The sequence below is a fragment of the Pholcus phalangioides genome, unplaced genomic scaffold (genome assembly GCF_987345545.1).
Source record: "Pholcus phalangioides strain wild (caught in Gottingen) unplaced genomic scaffold, Ppha-v1.0 ptg000011l_1, whole genome shotgun sequence".
Classification (NCBI taxonomy): domain Eukaryota; kingdom Metazoa; phylum Arthropoda; class Arachnida; order Araneae; family Pholcidae; genus Pholcus; species Pholcus phalangioides.
Window position 1 is genome coordinate 19,170,745 of NW_028301604.1, and position 21,591 is coordinate 19,192,335.

The 21,591-nt window shown below is 35.3% G+C and overlaps 1 protein-coding gene and 1 long non-coding RNA gene across 2 annotated transcripts in view; one reads left to right on the forward strand and one right to left on the reverse strand.

The window, feature by feature from the left end:
* LOC149080178 (uncharacterized) overlaps nucleotides 1-21,591 on the reverse strand; it is a 95,687-nt gene that overhangs the window by 51,171 nt on the left and 22,925 nt on the right. The gene's annotated exons all lie outside the window — the stretch shown is intronic.
* The window catches only part of LOC149080179 (uncharacterized), a 44,761-nt gene that overhangs the window by 16,275 nt on the left and 6,895 nt on the right, over nucleotides 1-21,591 (forward strand). The window lies entirely within an intron of this gene.

Below are 21,591 nucleotides of genomic sequence, written 5' to 3' on the forward strand. Positions count from 1 at the left end.
TATTCATGTCTTCATCATCATCTATTGTGTGTGTGTCTTCTTAGCACGTGATAGGTGCGGTGCCACAGCGTCGACGGAATAGCATCGACTTTGGTTTGTAGTACGTACTGTAGTTTCCGGGGTATTCAGAAAACGCAGCGAAGGAGAGTCTTCGAAACGTCGAGGCATACCCCTACTTTAAACATACTTCTTTGTTATTTCTAGCAGAAGCTTCGCACACTTTCACTGTGATATCCAGAGGTCTCCGACCTACAGTTTTTTGTACATCGTTACCAATACATTTGTTCGTAAGGGAAGCGTGACCGTTTTATACCTTCTTTCCTCGATGCACGCGATCTATTGAATACTTTTGTCTCGTGTACGAACGACGAAAATGATTCTTGAAAAGTTTCTACATTATCATCGACCATCGTCTTTCTACAAACATATAATACATTCATAACACTGAATGCGATTTCTTCTGCATCAGAGATAGAAATTTTGCATACGTAGACTAATCAAGTCAGTTTCTTCCAAACGCAGTGCGGTGTTCCTTTGGCATTTATAACAATAACATTGAGTAAATAATAGTCATTTGGGTTATCGGATAATTTTCATTATGATTTTTTTTCACAATAAACCATATCACTAACAGACACATACATTTGAAAATATGAAGCTTCATCAATCATACGGAGAAGATGCAATTTCTAGAGTATTTACAGTGTTGTATGGATATGTTTGATAATCTTGTTTATCTATCAAAACATTCAAAGACACTTAAAAAATGATAGTATACAGCACGTACAGCAAAAGTTTAGACACCAGTTAGATCACATATTAACTACCGCAAATTCGGTTGAACATGTATTTTATTTGCATAATTGGCTGTACACTTTACGGACAACATAATGACAAAAAAATAGCATATAAACAACCGACGCAAAAGTTTAGACAAAGAGTCCTATTTTCAGCAAAATAAAAAACCCATCAAAAACATTTCATGTAGAAAATGAAGCCAAGTCTCGAGATTCTTTAGCAGTAAAAAGTTATGATGTCTGATGTAGAGCCAAGTTAAGTGCTGTTATTAACTGTGACACTTTGATTCACAAATCACTGCAAGGTTCTACACCTTTAATTGAAGAACATTTTGGGACTTGACAATTACGCAGCCCATATTACACCTTACCATGTTATGTAAAATTAAATCAACGTTGTAAATACAAATATCCTTATATAAAACAGTATTTGATGGAATTTGATTAATGGTGTGAATAATAAAACTTGACCACAGTCGACACATTCTCATGCTGCGTAATTGCCATTTCCCAATTCTTCAATTAAAGGTGTAGAGCCTTAGAGTGATTTGTGAATCAAAGTGTCAAGTTAATAACAGCATTTGACTTGACTCTACATCAGACATCCCAACTTTTTACTGCTAAAGAATCTCGAGACGACTTCATTTTTTACATGAAATGTTTTTGATGGGATTTCACTTCTTTTTGTAAATTCCGTAGTCCTCTTTTTTGACGTTGCGCACTTTTTGGACACCGTTTTTTTATTTTTTAAAAATTATATTTTGCATATTGTTTCACTATACAATGTAAAGTACACGAGTTGAAAGGCCTTCCTACTATAATGACATCATGATCCGCATCTTAAAGGGGATGTTCGACTATTTTTCTGTCCCTACCCTACTTTTTTAAATATGTTCAGGTTTTTCCAGAGGCGTATATATGGTTCTGCCGCCTGTGGGCTACACGAATTTTGCCGCTTTCTCCCATTCTAGTCTGATTTCCTTGACTGCTCTTCCTTCGAATTCGCCACCCTGTTCGAAAACCCTCTTAAGCCCTCCCTCTTGCAAGTACAACTGTGTCTTTAAGTCACGCTTTTTGTTCTCCCATGACTGTACATTTTCTTAGTCATTCACATGCTTGCTCACGCTTTAGGTCACTCACTGGCCTGGTCCTTCGCTCTGTAGGTCATTTTTTGGTCATTCACGTACTTGCTCAAGCTCCAAGTCACTCTTTTTCTCACTCACGTGCGTGCAAACTCTCTAGGTCACTTTTTTGATCGCTCACTGATCTAGTCCCTAGCTGTCTGAGCAGATACGGATTGATTGAGGGTTATACAAATTTTTCCTATTCTTCTAATTTTTTCGGACACTCATCCCTCAAATTTACCGCTCCTCTGAATTTGCCGACCTGGGCTAGAGCCCGCTAAGACCCCCCCCCCCTGTAAATACGCTACTGGCGTTTTCCATCGTAACTCAGTTTAATTGGTGATATTTACTAAAGTCGTGGACAAAGATACTAATCATAACTTATTATTATGTTATGATAACTGTTACACAAATTTGTGCATGTTCAGCTCATATTTTTGTCGTGCATATCAAATACTGTACGTACATTTTAACATTTTACAGGCCGAATTCAGATTGTGTGTGTGTGTGTGTGTGTTTCATTATTTTTACTCTTCTGATCCTCTTCTTTAGAAATAATATCATCCGAGAAATTCACAAGGAAAAAATATTTCATATTTAAAAATAATATTCATAAGACAAATACTTCATATAGCTTGAGTTAATCGCTGTTCAAAACAAAGGGTGTGAATATAGTGTGACCGTATTTCCGATTCTGGAAACTCGCGTCGCCTCCTATAGGATAATTTCAACTTTTTTTAGCTTGAAATCCGGGTTTTTAACCAATCGGAGACGACGCTATGTATATTTTCTCCCCCAAAAGGTAATTTATTTCTATATATATTCCAGGTTCCACTTCTTCTCATTGATGAAAATAACTGAATATAATTTTTATCCATATGAAATATATTTGTTCGCAGTAGCCTTGGTATTTTATACTCAGGCTTCAAAGCTGATATTTTCGCAATTTTTTCTTCTTCTTTTTTGAAATACTGTTTCTCGTATATGTTTGTCAATCGTATCCATTGACATTGAAAGTCCCGATGAGCTTTTGGTTTATTGCAGTTATCCTTTGCGTAAATGCCAACCTTCTTATTCTTCTGTTATCTGTTTTTTCTGTAACACATAGCCTTCCTGATCCATGTTTTACACTGTATAGGCCTATATTACATAATACTCAACAAATAGACATTTTTGGACGTTGTAAGAGAGCTGCTTTCCGAAACAGGCTTCCCTTCCGATTTCAACATCCATATTACGCTAACTTCTTCAGAACTGCTCTCCGTAGCTCGCGACATCTCAAACACGAAACTCGTAACTGATACTAACACGTGGAGAACAGAAATACTCTACAGCGGTAGCATCATTTCTGGAGAATTTGCATATTACGACGATGAATAGCGGAATACTTTATTGTGTCTAAATTTTTGCAAACTCGATCGTTGATCATTTTTGTCGCACCACGGTCATTTTCTGCACACTAGGGCTAATTAGACCAGGACCTACAATTTATAGCCGATTCCGAATGGCAGGCTTGTTTTTTATACTCATCGAGAGATTGGTGCGCTAACCCCTCGATGAGGGACTCCTTGCGGTAGCAATTTTTTCCTGCGGTCTTGTCGCCGTTTTTTTTTTTTTTTTTTTTTTTGTACCCCTGTGTCAGGAAAGTTTTCTGACAAGGATGAATCGGGTATCGAACTAGCGACACCTCTAAACACCCTTTGGCACTTTATCCGAGTATCTTATCGACCTGGGCTACCGCGCCCTTGCAAACTCGAATTTCACTCGTTTTGCAAAAGCTTATTTTTATTACGAATTACAGCATCGTTCAAATGTTCGGAAAATATGTTTAGAGAGAGATATATACATCTCATCATCTTTATTATTCAATAACTCGGTTTCTTTTTAATTTAAGAGAGAATATCTTAAGTGTCTAAATTTCTGTGTTGATGCAATATCTAATAATTAATGCGGTTCAAGTTACAAAGAATAGCATACAAAAACTTATATTAAAATTAGCATTCCTAGGAAATTGTGTGTAGAGCGATGAATGGAAGATCGTACGTAGAGAAAATTATTCATATAGAAATTCATCTTCAGGGTCAACTCAGTTGCATTTCTAATACAGTTATTAGACTAAAACAGTGGTGCTCAAAATTTTGCTATCGAGACTCATTGTCGCACTCAATGTTCTCTACAGCAGCTTCCCAAAATAACCTAATAAACTTTATCATAAAATAAACTACTATAAAGTATTTCAAAGAACTAAATAGGCACATACCAATATCAACAGATGACTGGGACGTCTCTAGGAGCCCTGATGCAATCTTTGGAAACAATTGGATTAAATGGTTTTATCGAAATGATTTTGTAACATTCTGCATTATTTCAAAATAATTGTGCTTAGTTTAAAGAATCTTTCTGTCACTATATCACCACAATGTTTTTGATAGATAAGACTTGAATCACTTATTTCAGAAACCCCTTAAGTGCAGAATTTCAAGTTTTGAGATATTTGAGGAACAACTTCTAACTGCATTAACTGGTTTCTATAGTAAGCGAATATTTCAAGGACCCCAATTTCGGGGTATACAGAACGTTGTTTCGGTTTGGATTTCTTCACCAAACGAAGCGTCAACGAATCATGTAAAAGAAACCAGTATAAACTATATTTCGAATTTTTTAACAGTTATGGGATTTCAGAAATAAGCAATTGAATTGCTTGTCACGTACTTTACAAGCACCTAGTGCGCAGTGGCATGATAAAGGGTGTCCCAAGACTCTGCCGTTTAAATGAGAGAAGTGAAATATTCGTATCTTATAATGACGAGATAGTTCAGATAAATTTTCACGGAAGTAAATCATGTACGTCACCATGTGGTCCGTTTGATCATTTTTGTCGCAACACGGTCATTTTCTGCACGCGATGGCTAATTAGACCGGGATCCACATTTTATTGCCGATTTCGAACGGCAGCGTCGTACAGCATTTTGCCTTTTATTATACTCTCCGAGAGGTTTGTGCGCTAACCCCTTGGTGTGGGACTCTCTGCGGTAGCACTCATTTTCTACGGTCATGTCGTCACTGGTGCTGTTGTACCTCCGCATTAAGAAAAGTTTGTGACAAGGAAGAATCGGGTATCCAACTCACGATACCTCTCTAAACATCCTTTGGTACTTTAGGCGAGTATCTTATCGACCTGGGTTACCTCGCCCACCACGTATTTCTATCTAAAATATTCATTCCAGTTTAGAGCCTCGGAAAGTTTGTCGAAGAAATTTTTATTTGCTGTGCCCAAAAAGAAAAATCAAATGTCTTTTGAACTACATGTTCACTGGCACGCCATCATCCGGATGTGAAGAGAACTAACTACCCCAAAGAGGAAAAAAGACATGATCATCGATTTCTTTTCTGCCGTAACTTTTTTGTTCACGTTAACTTGTGAGAGCACAGCACACCACACACAATCTTTTACCCCATCTTTATTTTTTTTCTTCAATGTTAAGTAAAAGTTGCAGCCGGTAGCACGCTCTGCTGACCCTAACCGTCTCAAAAACCTCCACCTTAAGGTCTTTCACACACCAATGGGCAAAAACCGAAACGTAGACTTGAAACAAGCACCTATCGGCTGTTGCAAAGCCATCAACTTCGAAGTTATATTGCAGTTGCTGAAGTGCTAATCTTCTGTGTAATTTCTTTGTTACGAATTTTTTATGTGCCGTGGGGTTTCTTGGAAAAATCTTGCCTGGTCTATTGTGATCGTGTAAATGGACGACAATATTATTTTCGGCAAAATTATTTGTAGATGGTAAATACAAAGGCACTAGACGATTCAGAACAATGGCATTTCAAACAACATATCTCGTGTGTTATTGAAATGAAATATGACTTTTCCACGCCGATCGTGATAATACATATAAAAACACTATATACAAAAGACAAATGTGATTTTCAATGTTGATCGAGGTTGGATCTAGGCAAATGCGACGAGTTTGGCAGCTAAATTTTAGACGCGAAAAACGGGATTAAGATACTTTGATTACCTTGAGTTACATTTTGACTTTAACTGCTCAATAAAGTAATATGCATTTCTTGGTGCACATCAGGTCGGGAACAACCGTTTTAGAGAGCACAAAACTTTTTGCCGCACTGGGACGCAAAATGACTAAGCTCGGCCCTAATTGCGACTGTGCAGTTTTACTAGAAGAGTTCTGTTATGTAACAGTTGAATTCATGACTCTTAACACCACACTTCTGATTCAAAAAAACAAGTCATTTCTAACATACAAAAATGTGTACAAGCTTTAGCACAAGCGAAAATTTAGACTTATTTAATAACCAAAATGCGTCAGAGTTAAAGAACTTAAAAAAAAAACCATTTAGAATGTAGACAAAAACAAGTTTAAATTAATATGCTTGGACAGTGAAAATCCCTGAATCCGAATTCCCAGATTATTCTGAATCGCAATCATTCAATATAGCACCAGGTTCTGCTTCATTTCTATTTAAAGCGAAGTTAAATTTTGCCCTAAGTATCTGATGCTTGCTTTTAATGCCCGTCTGTTTAGTTTGAATTTTTTATTGTTACAAAAAACAAGAAATTCAGAGTTTACGATTTCCTATTTAAAAAAAGTAAACATTTTGGGGAATATTATGCATTTCTATTTTCTTTATGAACACTTTATTCGATACCATTTGCATATAATAATTTAAAATATTGAGCGAACTTTAGTTGAATATTGCAAACAATACTAGGTGACAAATATTGGCTCGGCCCCTTGGGCCCCAATACAAGCTTACTTCTATGTTCGGTACTCGTCATGGAAACAAACTACAGCATTCCTCCGCATTTGCCGACACTCCGGGAAACAGCGAGGAAGACCAGCATGCCGGTAGTACCCGTATTTTCTGGCATGCCAGGAAATTCGAACCACAGATTCTGGATAATTCTCAAATATCTGCACTCCAAGAATCGATTGGATTGGTTGATTTGAACCAAGTCTGTTCTCTGCATTTTAAGATCTTTTCCGTGTGTGTGTATTTTACGAACCACGTTCAGGTAGCTCGAACTTTAAATTTGCTTTTGCTACCACAAATCTTGATGTATAAAAAATGTTGAATACAAAGTTGTTTTTTTTTGTATAAATCAAACGAGAGAATTCAATGGCAACATAAGTTATAGATTGCGGAAGACAATTTTTGTGTTCTTCGATGATTTGTGCAGGATTGGAATAAACAGAGTGAAAAATCAAATAATGCAGACTAAACATGATATTGTATGCAAAAGCGACAGCATATTTTTTCAACGGAGCATGCAAAAAAAGGTATTTCATTTAGGTTGACGATAATCAGATTATAAAAATAAAGTAGGACTAAATTCTCATTTTTCAGTACCAAATTCCTGGGAAAAACGCGCTTGAATACAGTGGAAAACTATTAAGTAATTTACTCTTATTGACTTATTTTTTCAGTATTTAACATAAATTGGCATTGGTCCTTCGAATGCATTCTGCGATAAGTATTAAATCTTGCTTTTCCCATCATTCCAGCATTAGACCAGACTCCAACATTGAAAAAAGAGGTGTCTCCAACGGCAGGTTAGGTGGAATAAAGTGCTAAACGACTGTCGAAGTTATACCGTTTTGATTTAAGAACTAATAAAATGTTCTAGACTTTTTCTTTTAGATTGATTCCTTATCAACAACACTTTTCTATGGTTAGAATGTAATTGTATGTAAGAACTTGCATGTAGCCAAGTTATATGATTTTCTAGTTCGATGTTTGAACAATGCACCGGTATGAAGAGGGTCTCCTTAATCTCGATTCAAACGGGCTCTTACAAGGACTTTGTGCAAGCATTGTCCGCAGAAGTGTTGCGTGATTTAGTCACATTTTCTTACAAAAGCTGATGATGCAGATGAGCCACTCCTGAAGACACCGGCTCCAGATTGTCTATCAATAACAGAGAAATTACATTTAACGCTCGGATGGTCAGACCATCCTTGAAATAAAATGGCATACATAACTAGGATCATGTACGGGCGGGCGACACCACATGGCTCTCTCTTTTCGAGCCCTTGATCTTCACGATGCGTTTAAGACGTTTTCTATCCAGGTACCGAAATTGCAATTAACCGTACAGCGACCTCGGCCAACGATGCATGACAATCGGACGATGTCGAATCTGGCGTTAGTCGAAAACGTGTTTCGGTTCCTCTCGGATGTACATAATAAACACACCACTCGTTCTGTATCGAGTGTCACATTTAATTGTTTCACTCTCTTGTGTGTATATGGAGTTTTTTTTTTGTTTTTTTTTGTTTCAAAGCTCTAATCCCCGAGAGATTCATCATTATTTATATGGTGTCGGTTTTTTCTTCTAGATATTCAATACAATGAGGTTTGCATTCGAAAATATATCCCAAAAATATACGCGATTTTGGATTACCGTATTTCTAGGATTAATGCCGTAGTGAGAAAGCGTCAAGCTTATCAAAATATATTTGTCAGCTTGACGTAAGCACCGCATCAACGTATACGCTGCACCTTTCTATGATGTAATTACTGAAATCATTTCATTATCAAAAACAAAAAAAAAAAAATGTTATAGTCATTTTCTATTATACAGGGTGTCCTGTAAGACACCGGATGAGATAAAGGCCGCATTAGGACTTACAGGATACCCCCCCCCCCCCCGGCATGTTTTAACAAATGTATACGGTAGACTCTCGACAATCCGGCCGTGCGCTAGTCCGGCCCGTCAAATAATCGGGCGTTTGATGCTGATAAATATGATTTTTGGCTCCAAAAGGAATTCACGATCTTGAAAGCGTCTCAAAAATTAATTCACAATATTGATTTGACTATCAAAAGTGGATCAAGTAAGCATGGTTTATTATCGTTTAACGTGAATATGGTGTTTTATTACAGTTTAAGTTAGAGATTGAAATTCTTACGCATCACTTTACTGTATTATTCGTATGCTATTTCATACTTTTATTATAGACACAATTTAATAACGATGAAATTCATTGTTGCCTAAAAAATATCGAACTTTCTATAAGTAATTTTGAAGGTGAATAAACAGAAGAGAGAACAATATGATAACGAAATCAAAAAAGTATACCGATGAACAGTAAAAGAGTTAACGATTTGAAATAGGTTAAAACATCATGCAGTATATGATGTACTATTTGATTGACTACCCTTGCATTACGTGTCATCAGCGGTTAAACATGCATCGGTTTGATTACTTCTCATCGATGAACCAGGTCTCAAACCATGAACTGTGAACTATTTTTCGGGAAGAAATGATTATAGCTATTTGAAAGAAAATGCATTTCGAATGAGAAATTACCGCAAACAGCCTCACATTGGAAAATAGACCTCAGAAACGAGTAAAGAGACTTGATGGAAGGTCACGTGATTATTCAAGCTTCAAACGGAACGAAAAAATATATAAATAAATGATGTCGGAAGTTTATACGCAAAAAAAAAAAAAAAAATGCATTAAGGGTAATGGACTATCATTTACTGTCAGTATATTGGCAGTTACGTAAACCTATATGTGTGTGTGTGTTTTTTTTTTCTTTTGAGTCGGAAGGCGTAAGAGCAGTTCCAGGAAAAAAAATATCATTAGAATAAGAATAGTTTAGTACATAAGAAAAATCTTGTCTAAAAGCTTTTGTTTTTCCAAAACTTATGTTTATCATTTTGTAAAAGGAGGATTGTATTTTTTGGATGCGAGTGGTTGTACTAAAAGAAAAGCTCACAACAGACTTGAGCAGTATTATATAAAGTAGTATTTTGGTTGCATAACAGACGAATCTCACAAACCGGTGATCCACGTCATCGAACATACTCATCACAGCATGCGACTGAAAAAAGTAGAAACTTTCCTCGAGAATTCTTCACGCACAGATAGTGACATACTAAAAATAACACGACGGGAACCTGCTCAGAATGAAAACAGATATCTTTTTCAACGGCTGAAGAATAACTGTGGAATGCCATCGAAGCACAGCATCTTACCAAAAAAACACTTTCGCTGCATAACTTTAGCTAAAGAGTGCAAGGAACCTAAAGAACAGCATTTCACACCGTCTTTTAGCTACCCGCTGTGCGCTTGAATGTACGTACACCCTAGGAGAGCTCTTGCTTTGTCGATTAAAACACAAAAAATGCTTTGGAAGACTCTGATTTCTCCCTGCCATCAGAGATTCGATAGAAAAAAAAAATCTATAAAACTCTTCACATATGTAAATCGTCTTACGACGTAAGAACATAAGGCAAATAGCAAACACCTGCTGACAAAAAGATGCAGGTGGCTTGGCTAGAAACTTGAAAATGGACACATGGATGCTATAAAGCTATCAAACTTTCGTTAACAAGTGGTTGATACTCGGTATCATAACGATTTTCCGATGAATAGCAGATCTTTTTTTACAAGCGTTTCGTTGTCTAACACCATCACTAACGAGCTATCAACTAATTAGGAACCAATTTGCCCGAGAGGTCAGCGACCAATGTAATGTGCTTTCTATTATCATATATTTATAGCCATTATGTTTGCTAAAAAGTTGTGTGTGTGTGTGTGTGTGTGTGTGATACGGAATGTTTTTTTTTTCTCACATCCCGGTCAAATTCTTTTGGCTTTATTCAATCCCAAGCTGAAGAAATTTAGATTTATATCTAAGTTTTTTTACTCTTTATTTATTTTATATATTCATTGTTATTATCATTTTTTCAGGGCACTGACCAGATAGATAGAAAATCATTTTTCCTTGTGTAGAGAGAGAGAGAGTATAACCAATCATCTTCCAAGTAAAACTGAAAATTTTTCGGTCAACTTTATCGGGCTAGTAGAGTAGATATACGTATAGCGAAGAAAAAATAATGATAAATGAAGAGCTGAAGTGGAACGAAAAAGACATCGGCATTTTCTTCTAAGAATTAAATTTACTAAACAGGTTTTTTTTTTTTTTATCTTGCATCGCGTCGTACGCTACAATTGAATGTGAGACTACATATTATTTTTGTATACATATTTATAATTCTTAAAAACGTGCTTTCCATTGTTCATTTTAATGTAGTTTACTACTCCTGTATACACAGTGTTTGAAGAAAATAAAAATTTCCCGGTGGATTCTAAAAATAAAATATTAAATAAGTGACAGAAAAAAGAATGTCAGAAAAAAAAGGAAAAGGAAAAAAATGAATTTTCAGCACTTCTAATTAGTAATTGAGAGAAATACAGAAAACTAAATATTTTAAGAAATCTAATATTTTTTTTAACATGGTCGAAAACTATTCTCTAGTAGAAATATTAAAAATACTATTGCCATTGTTTAATTTCACGCAAGTTTTTTTTTACATATATTTTTGATTGTATATAACATCCTACGCCTATATGAAGTTTTAGCACCAGAGTGGCAAGATGCTCCGCTACAAACAATAAGATTGCCGTCAGGTCGGTAGGTTCGATCATGGAAGAGGACATATAAATAATAACTTCTTTCCCTACCGAATCTGAGGCGACCACCGATAGATGGACCCTTCACTTGGACCCAACTCGATCGGTAGTAAATTGTTGTATGGTGATGTGACCGGAGTTGGTGTGTGGTAAAGTATTAGTATAACGTTTTATATATCCCTAATACTAATTTTTTTTTTGCAAATAAAAATTTTTATTAAACTAAATATAACGTTTTATTGAATAACCTCGAAAGAACAAAAACTAGTAAGGAATTTAAAATACATATAAGGGGTGAATTTTGGGCGAAATATAAAACATATCGTTGTAGCGGTTTCGAAATATCCCAAAAAATATCGTTATTGAGGTGTTTATCGTTATAAAGTATATTGTTGTATCAACAGGAGATTAAAAAGTCAATTCCGAACAAGATTTGAAAAAAATATCGTTGTAGAGGGTTCATATCGAATATCGTTGTAGAGGGTTTATATCGAATATCGTTGTAGAGGGTTTATATATCGAATATCGTTGTAGAGGGTTTATATATCGAATATCGTTGTAGAGGGTTTATATATCGAATATCGTTGTAGAGGGTTTATATATCGAATATCGTTGTAGAGGGTTTATGTCGAATATCGTTGTAGCGAAGTCTCATTGTATATGTATTATCTCACCCATACTATCACGGTAAATAACATACGTATAACACCGCATAGCTTGAAATAAAAGCACACACACATTACAAGCGTAAGTTCTTTGCCTTTTTTAAAACCCCAAATCCGTGATATTAACGATTTTGGTTCTTTAACAAGCGTCTAAAGAGTATTTCTAAGAAATTCATTCGAAACGTCAATATTTCTTTTTGTTTCATATGAACTAGACCATTAAGGGTGAAGTTCGTTAACTGTGGAATGTTTGAAAAAATAATTGCTATTTTTTAGCTCTTTTTGTCGTGATGAAAGAGAAAAAAAGACAGACCGTGTTTCTAATTACGCTAGGATTGTTAGGTTTCACGCTTTAATGTGAAAAAAGGCCTGTTATTTCTGTTCTCAGAGCTGTATTTATTACATCTATTATAGAGAGGATGAAATAAAAACCAAAGCTTATGTTATACACTAAATTGCGATTTCAAGCGCGAGTTCAAAAATTTAATTTAAAATTTTAAAAGAAGCTTTGAGAGGAGTAGTCTCAGAAATCAAGATCAAGGTAAAAATGGGTCACTTGTGAGTATGACATACGCGTGTCTATAGCTAAACAAGCATCCAACGCATTTCTTTGAATACGTGAATTTCCTATGTATTTCAAGGAATACGACGACTTTGGTGCATTACTGGGGGTACGCAAGCCTCCCACAGAGAACTTGTAGCAAGGAAAGTTGCAAACCACTGGTCTAAAACAATAGTAGCCACAATACCGATCTAGGACTTTCGTGAAATGGAATGCTATGCGTGGTTTCGTATGAATATTTAGTCTACCAAATTATGCAGTCACGTGGTTATAAATTTGCATAGAATTACTTATAATTAATATTGCTGTTATTTTTTTCTTCTCAGTATCACATATTTATTGGTTATTGTCGTGAATACGCCTTTTAAATCATCTGACGATACTGGGTGCATTCGCTAAAAGTTGCATAATGAAATAATTTAAACGCTCATATCTTAGGAAGTGTTCAGAATATATCAGTGTTTTGCATGTCTGCGGCTAAATCTCGTTAAGGCAAATCCAACGATACCACTTCGGTTTTGAAAATTCTTCCGGTCTGGGCACCAAACCCGCAACCCGTTTTTGTAACGAAAATGTTTTGCGCTATACCTCGAGAGGTTCGCAACGAAAACAGAAGCTAATGGTGTCATCTGATAGGCATTTTTAAGAAATATCCACTGATGCTCTACTGTGGTTTTTATACTTTTTTTCTGGTCTAGGCACCGGGTACGCGGCTAGCATTCGTAACGAAATTGTTTTACGCTGTATCTCGAGAAGTTCGCAACGCAATTAGACAACACTGGTATCGTCTGTTATCTATTCCGAGGACAAATCCGATTATGCAAATTTCATTATTTCAGTACCTACCGCGCAAAGGTAGGACTAAAGAACGTATTCACGTCGAAACCTGCGGCCGTGTCTATGGCGTTGCCTACTCCAATTTTTTTTCTAAACATCTGTTATAATTTTGTAAAAGCAGACAATACGAGAATATGTCTTTCATTGTAGTCGAATAACACGGAAACAAAAGAATCATTAAAAAATATCACGTTAGCTTAAATTATAGAAAAATAATTTAATGATTATTAACTTTTCAAAAATTATGATATATAAAAATAATAATAATTTATTTGCTTATGGGGCCAAACCCATGCAAGGATGGCATACAAAAAATAAAATATACAAGTAATAAATTACAAATCATTAGAATACCAGTCGTAGAACATAGAACACGCACACTCATACACTTCAATTTAAAAAATTCAGGAACTTCACAATATCATTAAAAAAAAACAAACAGTTTTTCAGTTTGATATTCAGAGAGGAGCGAAATTTTAAAAATTAGGTTTTGTCTGGTTGGATTGCGAAAAATACACGATTTTAACAAGACAGCTCTCTGCAAATTAAACAATGGGCATTCAAAAATAATATGAAATACGTCAAAGGAATGACTAAAGTTTGATATATAAAAATCCACGGATTTTTTTTCTCTACTTTTGATATTAATCCTATACTCATTCAGATTATGATTATGGCCAAAGTATTCTTCTGAAATACAGTATTATTCAAATCACATGGCAGTTAATATTTTTGTTAATATGAAATCAAAAAGAATTCGCAACCAAAACACGAATTAATTTAATGATCAATGCTTTTTAAAATGAATAAAAATAAATAACTAAAATAAAACCAGAACCCTATACAATAGTGTTTTGTGCGGTCAAGTAAGACTGATATGAGAAAAATTAATTGCTTTTTTTTTTGATTAATTGAAGTTAATTAAAATGAGCAAGATTTTTCATAAACCGATGTAATAGATGTTTCGATCTGAAAGTGGCAGAACGAATTCCATGTGTCTCGGTCAAATCTCTCGGTTTATCTCAGTGTTTCCCAAAGTGGGCAATATCGCCCCCTGTTGGGCGATGGAAAGGTCCAAGGGGGTGATAGAAGCCACGGGTATAACATAGGATCCTATGGGTTCGCTTGAGTTGGGGGGCGATGAGAAAAAAAAGTTTGGGAAACTATGGTTTATCTGATTAAGCATAAAATGTATTTTTTTTTTTTTACGTTAAAAAAAAGCTATAACATAAAACTAAAGTCACAGCTATATATCATAAAATTTAGAGGAAAAAACATCGAGATGAATACATTTCATATATTTCTATCATTTATCGTGGCTGTGCAAATTAATTAGCTGTTTCTTACTGAATCGCTTATCATCAAACCCAACATGCCTTATCAGAAAACGTAGCCATAAACAACAGTAGCCATTTAGGTCAGTGGCATTTGAAACTCACGAAAGGAGTTCATCAGTACTTTCGCTTCATTTAATAGAATAATGTCATTATTCTCGCTTAAAAACTGGTTCATAAAGAAAACTAAGCGAAAGAAAATAAATAAAAATATATAAACTGAAAAAACTGACGTATACGGGTATGCAAAAATTCAGTAAATTTTCCACCATTTCTGTTGCATAAGTTTCGCACTAGCTGGAAATGTCGATTTAAGCCGGTGAGAATGAGCTTACCTATCTACCTAGAGTTCATTACACTTACTCAAACGATTCCAGAAACTTGCCCGAGTAGTTTTGTTATTCTCAAATATTTGTATAAAGTCGCATTTAATAGTCCAAGTACTTTTGTTTTTACGATTCTTTCGGCAGAAACTTGTTATATTTATTTGCAATGCGAAATTAATTAAATCTGCGTGCAGATCTGTAGTTAATACTTGGACTCTTCTTGCCAAGAAATCATTATATACTACTGTATAAAAAAACATGAAAAAAAAGTCAAAACTTTGGTATTAGAAAAGAAAATGGAAATCTTTATATACTTCGTTTTAGACGATATTTCTGCCGTGTTAAAAAACAAAACAAAAAGGCATCCGTTTCTAAGCTCTCTAATTAGACCCATTATCTTCAGGTTAGTGGAGAGAACGAAAAAAAAATCTTCCGAGCCAAACAAAATATTCTTACATTCCACCGAACCATTTGCTACCACGGAACAGCATTCAAGTTTAAGAATGCGCTTAAATTAGAGTTTGAAACGTAAGTCCTTAAAACGCAAGTCCCTTTTAGTTGTAGGGAGAAAGAAATAGTGAAGAAACAGAGATGAATAAGAAGAAAATAAAGAAAGCTGTGTGTGTGCCCCGCAGCAAATGGATCGAATCTCAAGTTTGGTAGGGTGAAGGCATCATCAATAAACATAGAGAAACCCCCTTCTTTAATTGCGATTGCTGAAAAACAAAGGCCAAGAATGAGAGAAAAAAAAAACACTACTAATCTCAGATGTCACTGAACTGCTAGGCCGTCAGGTCAAAGGCCATAGGTATGCCAGCGAATCACTCTTCGGGTGTTTTCTTTACCGAAGATAAGACTAATTTATATATAAGGCGTTTTCGCCTTTCCTTTTAACGGTAGCGAAACTATGTTTTATATTCCCCCCCCCCTTTTTTTTGCATTAAGATTTCTCACAGCAAGACGGACATCAGTTTTCAAAAACAGCTGCTGTCAGAGTTTTAATTTTTTTTAAATTCGTTTGTGAAAAAAAAAAATTACAGTAGAGTTTATCCTAGGTAAACGGGGCCGAGGCCACCTAGAATTGCTTAAAACTTGGATTATGCAAAAAAAAATCCCAATAGAAATCGGCTTTTAAGGGGTGGGGAGGGGCCCTTGGACTTATGTATTAGTACTTACTCTTTACTGTCACCCATTTTGTCTTTAATTCAATGGCTTAGTTCAGTGGTTCTCAAACTTTTTCCACTCGCGGCTCCCCCCGCGAGTCTAGGAAAGAATCACCGGAAAGCACTGAACAAGCACAAATCACTACACTAGGGGTCGTCAACGCATGGCCGAACGCGGGATACTTGTGGTCTGCCGAGCTCTTCGATAACATATGTATAGAAAAGCTTTAGTGACCCTCGGGCGCGGCTCAAACTGAAAAGCAGTGTATCAGCGGTTATTTCCAACTTCAAGGCGCAAATGCGAGCCGATCTGCCTGTTCAAAAGTCTTACCACAGACAGCAACAAGCCTACAACGGTACAATTATTCAATCATTACACTTCACTCATAGTTCGAAAAACTGATGACAGATGGTGGCACTACACATGACAAGCATTACACAAAAATAAACTTCACTTCAGGTTCACTACACGTACACGCACATTCCAACATGTAGCAATAGTTAGAAGTGTCCCGCAGAGGAATATGGAGAAGGTGCATGTTTGGTTTAGTAGTAGTGCGTCAGCGGTTGAAGACCCCCGCACTACACCAACCCCTTGCCACCGACGCCCCTAGGTGTCGCAACGGACACTTTGTGATAACCATTATCTCAGTTCGTTAAAATTAGAACTGTCAAGCCCGATGGCCTTTTTATAAGGAAGGCTGACAGGGCCTTCATATCCCCGGGCTCCGATGTGAATGTTATTATTTTTTGTACATTATACATTTATTGTAGAATGGTCTGTGGAAAATTCTGGCATAGGGGTGCACTGAAGATCCCAGGCTAGGGATCAAGACCCCTGAAAACTGAAGTTACTCGCATTCGTTGGAAGAATCAAAAGAAATAGGCTACGTAAAGCGCTTTGAGAAGAAATTTCGAAAAGTTTCACCACCTCGAATTATCCGGAACCTCGAGCTGCCAATGTCGAGACTCTGCTGTAAATAAAACTTTGCGCATTACTTTTAACCTTGGTTGTGCACTTTCCTCTTTTAGTATAAAAACGGTTAAATATTAAGGAATCGTTTCCTGGTGGGTGCTATCTTTTTGAGAGAAAAGAAATGGTTGATTGTGATGCACGTTCAAGTTGACCCATATCTTAAAATAGGATGCAGGAAATAGAGGCGAGAATCGGGTGATTTTTCAGGTTATTCTTTGGATGATAACAAATCGTTTAAGGATCTTCCTCGAATGCTCTAGGCGAACTTTCGTTTTCGTTTGGACCTGAAAAATTATATTAACTATACTGTTGTCAAGAGGATTTTGAAGAAAGAAAACTGTGTATGAGGGCCGTCGGCTATTAAAAAAGAACAGCAAATTTGACCAACTCAAGCATGTACGGTGAGGTCAACTGGTTCTTTGGGAATGCGAATGTGAAATTTTTAACTGTATATTATCAATGCTTGAATATTCCACGGCAATTGAGAATTACATAAAGTGATCAGATTTTCAAAAGGAGAACATTGAAGAAAATTGTTTAATCGCAAATGAGAGAAAATCATTAAAACCATGTTTTAGGTGGCAAAAGTTTGTGTTTTTTATAAAAACCGAAAAAGCCTGCAAGATATAGATAATGAAGAAAGAATGAATAATGCCTACGGAGTCTTCTACTCCGAAGACAATGAAACTATTCTAAAATTAAAGTAAAAAATAAAAAATATCAGAAAAAGAAAACTGAAGCCGTGATGCTGAGATTTTTGTCAAAGTAATTACCAGATGGTAACATAAAAATTAAAATTTTTATGGGTTTTTGTGATTATGCTTAACTACAGTATTATAGTTTTAACACTTTGTTATAACCATATAAATTTCACTAACAAGTCGGTGATTGAAAATCACGATTTTTGTCACTTTTCGCGTTTTTTTCTAATACTCGAAAAGTCATGGTTATTTTAGCACGTAAAAAGTGCCAGAAATCAGGAATTGCAACCATAAACATCTCAGTGAATAGTTCCTCAAATGCGGACAATCCTCACCTCGCAATTTAACCGCGAAAAGCTTGTATAATTGCTCTGTAAATATCTCCCACGAACGCTACTGAACTGATGAGAGATTTTATGCAGTCGGGTTTTGAAAAGCTTTTTTTTTAAAAGTATTTTTCAGTACAGTGATGAAAATGCGCAAATTTTACCAATTTACATTGTTCGATAGGGCTGCATAGAAATTCTAATATTTCTCTACTCTTCCTTTATTATTATTTTATGACGGCGTTACTATCACAGTTGAATTTCTCCTTTTTTTGCTTATATTTAATTTAAATTTTGTGTAATCAACAGAGTAGAACTTCTATTCCTTTCAAACGGTCTTCGCGAAATACATGGTATGTTCTTCAAGCGACTCATTTTTCTCTCATTTGTTCTTGTTTATGACTCTTACTTTTGAAATGGTCCTCGTAATGTATTTTTGATCAAATGGGAAAATCGCTAGCTTTATATGATGCAAGAATAATGTACCAATATGATTAAATTAAATTTTAGTGCACTAAATTTTAATATCGAATTAAGATGTGTCATGACCTCTGAAACCTCAAATGCAATGGATGACAATGTAAAAGTATTCAAGAAGCAAACTGCGAACACGTTTTTTTTTTCAGATTGAATTTGTGAAGTTTTTGAGCCCAGCCAAAGGATTAAAATAAAACTTTTATACCAAAAACTTCTGAAACTTTATTGGAATGTTCATTTGGCATGTGTTAGTAAAATGAACCTCCGATTTAGCAATTGAACAACGGGAAGTATTTTTTTTTAAATTTTGAATTTAGATTTTTGAAATTTATCTTTTTCCGAACTTTTAATATTCATAAAAGTCTAACAAATGGTCAGACACGTTCGAGGTTAATTTTATAAACACATGTATAAATATTCCTATACACATGTATAAATTTCGGGAGTGGTGCAGTTATTTTTTTTATCCTACTGACAAGCACACAAACTGCAATCTGAGAAAATCGCGTTTAAAGAAGTGTTTTTCTTGTATACATTTTCAATGTTTCATTTCTTTTCTTTTCGATTTTACAGGAAAAAATTGACGGATTGATAGCAAATCTTTTGCATTTAGTTTTCGTCAAAATGGAGCTTTTTTTTTCAGTCATTTCTCAAAAATTGATTTTAGGGGTCGTGGCACCCCTTAATCAATAACTACCAGTTACAAATAAATCGTATTTAATCAAAGCATTTTTGAACTTACGTTTACCAAAATAATGATTTTTTTGAATCCAGAGACTAGTCTCGGAAAGAAATTATTTGTCTACATGAAAAAATAAATGGAGTAGAAGAGGCATTTATGAAATGTATAACAGGTATTTGAAGCGCGAGACATTTGAGAAAATAAATGTGTATATAATAAGTCTTAGATTTCTTCTTTAATATATTCTGATACATTCGATGGCACATTCTTCCTCCTCCTAGTTCCGAGATGTCAAACGGTGAAAGGAGTTCTCGTGAGAGGATGCAGGACGGGCAAAAGAAAAAATAAAAGTGAAAGCATACATCCAAATGTCCACCCATGCTGAGTTTCAATGCTTTTGAATCGGACATCGACCTCAAAAACTAAGAGAAGAGAAACTTTGAACCCTCCCCCATAAACCCGAACTTCCACACCCAACAATCGACTGCTAAGGGGCCCTTCTAATAATTGCGTCTAGAATACCGCCATTACGGGTATTTTTCAAGAAATGATCGATGACCTTAGACAAGAGGGACGTCGCTAAATGCAGCGAAGACGCCTTAATCTAGAGAAATATTGCTGAAAGAGAAAGAAAGCTCCACACACACGTGATTGCTAGCTAGTTTCTCAGCGTGAGTACAAGCTGCATGATGTCGGAAAGTCAATTACGCATTTTAGCTTTTTTTCTTTTTTTAGCACCCATACGTTCCTTAATCTCGCCGGAAGCATCAAGCGGAGATACCATAACTCTTAGCATTCATCCCTACTGGAAATAATCTTAACGTTTTCCGATCAATTACGCTGAGGTTTATCAGGAGAAAAAGGCCAGTGTATAACGCTATTTCATTTCGAAGAAAAAATACTATATACATTTTTTACTAATGACGTCAGGGTGTTGCTTTGATATCCATATTTATTTCTTTCATTTAAGTAAATCAACGTGCAATTTTAAGCATTAATATTGTAGTTTTCCTGGAAGAAATAGAAGACGGTTTTTTTTTTCATGTCTCTCTCTCGGATACGGTGAATGATTGTGCTGACGATTCACTTCTGATTTCTTTTGCATTCTTTTGTACAAAGAGTGGCTATTAAAAGGCGTGCACCATCTAATTACTGGTTACAAGACCTTCGGATTAAACAAGGAAACGTGCATTCATTTATTCATAGGTAGAAAACATTTACAGCCCTGTATACAAGACGGTTTTTTTTTTTTCGTCCGTACACTTTAGACAGCGATGTTAAAACATACTTTAATTTTTATGTTTGGATCACAACGTTATGCAAAATAATTGATGAAGGTAATAATCGCTGTCGTCCATTTAAGGTAGCGCATATTTATGAATTTTATGTATTTAAACTTTATAAATTGGCACCAAAAAAATCCAAATTTTAAATTTTTCTCAAGAAAATATTTAAACGAAATTCTAATCTGATATGCATGTTAAGCGGATTACGTGTTTATATCAGAGTATTCGTGATATAACACGTGGGGTGTGGGGAAGTACAAAAAATTATAAATTACATATAGTAAACACAATTTTAAACTCGATACCATCAGTTTTTGAACTTTAGCTGAGAAGGTATTTTGGTGATTGTTTGTTTATTATGCGGTGCATAATATAAACATCTAAACCCCCTGATGGTTGAATAGTTGACGACCACATAGTAGGCGTTAAAAGTATATATTCGATTGGAGAACTACACAAGTTAATTCAGAAATGAATAAAAACTGATCAGAACTGAAAAAAATGAAAATATTGTTTTCAAGAACAAGCGTATTGTGATGTTTAATCTCCCACCATATGCTTTACATGTGATTCCGAGTTCATCAACATTGGTATTTCTTATGTTAGATCTGATAGCGTATTTCTAAAAATCTGACGACTTTTTTAATCTCTTAGCTTGAGCTTAATATCATTAATAAATCCGGTTTGTGAATACTAATGTATCAAATACGTATGAAGCGAACCGTAACTAGTTACTCATCTGATATCAAATTGAACCAGAAAAAAAATCATCGACGTACAGATTATTCTCCGATTAATAAGATGATTTTTTGCCTCTATTGTTGAGGCATTCTACATTAATCCCAGCTTGAATAATACTTTCTCTTAATCTGAAGGAAAGTATA